The sequence below is a fragment of the Nicotiana tabacum genome, chromosome 4 (assembly GCF_000715075.1).
Source record: "Nicotiana tabacum cultivar K326 chromosome 4, ASM71507v2, whole genome shotgun sequence".
In the NCBI taxonomy this organism is placed as follows: Eukaryota; Viridiplantae; Streptophyta; class Magnoliopsida; order Solanales; family Solanaceae; genus Nicotiana; species Nicotiana tabacum.
In genome coordinates, this window is record NC_134083.1 from 85,864,549 (window position 1) to 85,869,460 (window position 4,912).

At 32.2% G+C, this 4,912-nt stretch overlaps 1 pseudogene; it reads right to left on the minus strand.

The window, feature by feature from the left end:
* Positions 1 to 711: 711 nt before the first annotated feature.
* LOC107761327 (LOB domain-containing protein 12-like) lies at positions 712 to 2,009 on the minus strand (annotated as a pseudogene).
* Positions 2,010 to 4,912: the final 2,903 nt, after the last annotated feature.

Consider the following 4,912-nt stretch of genomic DNA (forward strand, 5'->3'; position numbering starts at 1 on the left):
TATGTATTAATTTTATACTTGTCTATTAGAACGACTTAAATTACATTAAACCTTTGAAAATATTCAACCATCCCGATAAAACCTAAATTCTTTTGTATGTGTTGATTTGTCCTTCTAAGCTTCCATGGTTCTCCACCTTAATATTCATTCTTCTTTCCTATTCCTTCCTGGTTAGTGGTTAGCCATTTGAAAAATGCATGTCATAGTTTAAGCAACGCATAGATATAAGATATAATGTGTGTGTGTGTGAGAACATTTTTTCTTACAAAAAAGATGGTAACCAATTTAATTAAGTTCCTCCAAACATTCTACATTGAAATCAGGAAGAGGCTTTAGTCAAATGGTTTTCCCTTTTTTTCTTTTTAAATTCTTTTTCCTTTTCACACTCAGTTAGTCAAAACAGGTGGAGGTGAAGAATTTCTCCACCTTATCATTAGGTCTTTGGTTCGAGTTCTAGAATATAAAAAAATCCCGATAGAAAATATTTTTCTCTTTAATAGGCTTCATGCGACACGAATCCGGATTAGTTGGGTACCAAAATGTGAATACTAAATACTGAGTGGAACCAAAAAATCTTTTAACACTGCATATTAGGAGTAGTACTTTTCTGATATATATTGACGATTGCATGTGTTGGGCACCGCCATTCCGCATTGCACTAATTGGATATGTAAATCAATCTGACATACTAATAAGAATAATGTTTATGAAAACCTCTTCTTACCTTACTATAAATTTATATTTCACCTCTCACATGCTAGGTTGACTTACCAAGTCACCATCTTCTCCAGACAAATTAATAAATCTAATCTTTAGTTTAACTGTAATACATTATCTTGTTCATACTATTGCTGATCATATTAGTTGAAGAAACAAAAACCCTCCATTCTCTAATCCTCATTTCAACAAGAGGGAAAGAGAGAAAGTACAATGGGGTAAAAATTAATACTAAGTGGTTGATTCAACGTTCGAACCCGTGACTCATAGTTCACACGATTACAACTTTACCATTGCTCCAAGCTCCCATCGTATTGTCCTGTCCAAAGAAAGACTCCCTCTTGAGAGATATCTGAATTACATGTGTGAGAGCTGCTAGACTCAAAGTTGTTGAGGTAGTGAGAGAGGTTCAAGAATGACTTTTCATCATCTGCAGCTACTAATTCATGTATTGGTGGACTCATTGGCAATAAATAATTAGGTGGCTGATGATCTTGTGATGATGGCATTTGGATGCAGAGGATCTCAGCTTGAGCTAGTGCTAGTTGCATCTGTAGTTGGGAAACTTGGTTTTGTAAGTAAGATATGGCACCAACACAGCCATATACAGGATCTCTCATCCTTGCATTTGCTTCATACACTAAACTGCTCACTGCATCCGCTCTTTTATCAACCGGAAGCTCCTGCTATAAGGTAAAATAACTAGTTTAACTTCTACACACCGACAATATAAAGGAAAAAAATTAGGTTACACTATCAGATCATTACATCCTAAGAGATGACTACTAAAATAAGGCAATGTTATCAGCTACATGTTAAAATACTTTGATAGTGTTAAGTTCTTAGTGTATAGTACTATATAAGTTAAATCCAGATAACACTGCCGTTTAGTTTACAATTAGAACTTGAGAGAGAACTAAGAAGGATTAATTAGTTCTATTGAATAAGCACTTATAAAGAAAAGATAATTTAACAAATAATAATCCCTTCAATTAAAGGGTGTAAATAAGCTAAATTTTGAAAATGATTAGAAGTTTGATATGTTTGTGTTATCGACCTGTAACATTTTGCTGATATTGCTGGCACCAAAGACCTTATGAACAATGGCAAATTTGTGAGGATCATCGGAAGGGAAGTAAGGAGCAAATATGCAATCCTTTGCACAGCGGCGTCTCAGCAGCTTGCATGATGCGCATGGGGAGTTTCCTGCTGCACCCATCTATATCTCTCTGAGTAATTGAAAGAGTTGTAGTATTGGAAAAGAGAGAGATATGAAAATGAGTATAGGATTAGTTAAGTCAATTATGGAGAAGGGAAACTCAAGAGTGTGTATATACTTATAGCTAGGATCTATATGATCTACCTCACCGCGTTCAATAGTACACCTTATTTTAATTAGAAAAGTGCTTCACATGAATTTAATAAAATAGTAGTTATAGATGTGACTAATTTAATTAGTTAAATATACAGTAGTATCTCAGATGAGAAAGGACTTTTTAGAGTTTATCATTGGGGTTTGAGAAAAGAAGACCCCCAAATCATGTGGCGGAACGTTAAAAGGGTTAAACAAAATCAAGCTAGCTATGACTTCTGTTAGTCTAGGGTGGTGTCCATAGTCTGTGTCTCTTCCTTCACTACAAAAACTGCATTAATTAATTAGTAGAGATTTTGATGATCATTAAACCATATACTCTTATAATTTCTTGATAAAATTCGACACTTAAGCCCACTCTTGATTTATTGGTTAAGGAGAAAAACTATATATATATATATATATAAATTTATGTGAACTTATTTGATTAAGTCAATTTTATTATAAATCCAATGTATGTGGATGTCACTTTCAATCTATGTAGATGTTCTCTTTGTCTTTGGCAAATTCAATACGAAACGAATTAGTTCATTAATACATGTAACTTGAGAAGAGATTTGTAACCTATAAATAGAATGTTATTCTCCTATGGAATATACATAAGATGCATACTTAAAATAAGACGAAAAGTTCCCTCCTCTCTACATCTCTTATCTATTCTTGTCTTCTTCTCTTTTGGTGCTTTACTTTATAATTATAATATTTATTTTATAACACGTTATTAGTATGAGTCTCTAACTATAGGTGTTGAGTTGATATTTTTTCCGACTCAGTCTGGTCGTATTTGAAGCTAGAGGCTTCGACATAAGAAATTCAATTTATAATAAAATTATAAGCAAACAATGAGATACGTTGCTGACCTCAAGTTATATTTACTTTGATTTTGCTGGCAGGATACAATGCTATCATTAGATGAATTAGGTACGCATACTACATGGTAAATTAATCTCTAATCATATATTTAGCTCTAAAAGCCTGACTATAAAGTAACATTAAATAAGATGGGATACCGATGGAATATAATCATTATACATGGCCACGATTCTTCGGTCTTATTCACTTCTAATTGAATTGCATGATAGTTTAATATATGCGTAGTAAATTACATTCAATAATGGTTATGAGTTTCTAAGGTAGTGCTTGCATTTTTCTTTCATGAAAAAAAAATATGACTGAAATGGGTTAATTTATCTCATAGGTTTTATACATAAGTTTTACCGATTTTTATAGCACTGCAGAAAGTAGAGTCCTTCAATAACTTGGCTATTCTCTAACTCTAGAGACAGGTTAACTCAATAAATAAAAGTCACCAGAATGTACATCTTTAATTAAGAGCATTTAAGAATTTAGAAAACCATTGTTCACATAGATGTTTTGACAAATACGTTGGTCTACGATAAAAGACTTTACACGTGACTACAATTTTCATTAATCTATGCAAATGCTAGAAATTAATTGCATCTTGATGGTCTTTCATTTTATTAAGGGAGTATGATCATCATATTTATTTGGATCTCAACATTAGATATATATCTCCAATAAGTTCCAAAGGCATTGGTCTGTATCACATGTGTTCGTTTCGTTAGCAAATGTTGGTTACATAATTATAATAAATATATGACATTTAGAGTGATAATTAATATTCTTAAAGATTCATTATGAATAAGCATTTATGCTTATAGCTGCTAAATTAAGTGATAATACGTTCAAAGTATTGTTAGTTATGATTGGTTGTTATGATCATTAAAAGTGGTAATATTTTCAAGTGCTAAATTTATAATTGATGAAGACGTGTTAGAGAATTATTATCTATGTTACATGCCTCAAATTTGCTCCAGAAGTAGCAATATTTGGGAAGAGCTGTTCAGATATCAGATTTGAGTCCTGGTGCATCATGATGATAAGACATTGAGTTTGAGTCCCAATGCATTATGACTTAACATGCCTTTATGAGGGTAAGACATTGTGTTTGAGTCCCAATGTACCACATTAATGATATAATGATGACTGAGGCAAAATACTATGCTTTTAATGAAGCCCATCCCTCTAGATCTGCTCCATTCCCTGAAGCAAATGTGATAGCAATAGATCAAAGTCTGAAAGAAAACTAAATAATTATCGGGGCTGTATGAATATACATGGACGTGGCAATAGATGAAATAATAATTGTCATCATGATTTTAATTATAAAATAGAGAACAATAAGGGTTCTCATATTAAAATTATCCTTCAAAAGGTGAAGGTAATATTTACCATGTTGTGGTATGAAAGGGCATTGGATACAAGAATATAGTACATCTGAATATTTTGCACAGCTTTAATCAATCCTCTATCAAAATAAAGGAAAATAAATGCATACTTAACCTTACAAAATGATATTAAGGAGGGCCATAAAAATATGATAAATAATAAGGCAACATAATAAGCTTATGCTAAGAAATCATGAGACATGTTCAGATGATTATGATACATTCCAAAAGTGAATGTGACCGTATGAAATAAACTCATGAACATGGATACGCTCTTGATTGTTGAAATCTCACAACTCACTTCTAAAGAGGTTTGAGATAAATAAGGAGGATAAATATCATTATATTGCCGCATGATTATGTCATTGATCGTACCCTATTTTACGTCAAAAATATTTTGCCAGGCGTTATGAAAAATTATTAAAGGGCAAAAGTAAAGCAAAAAATAAGTCTTGCTTATAATGATTTTGACCATGACAATAATGATAATGACTTTCTTCTAGAAGGAGATATTTCACCATATGGATGGTAACAAATATGAATATGAACATGCGGCTTGAACTACATAAGTAGT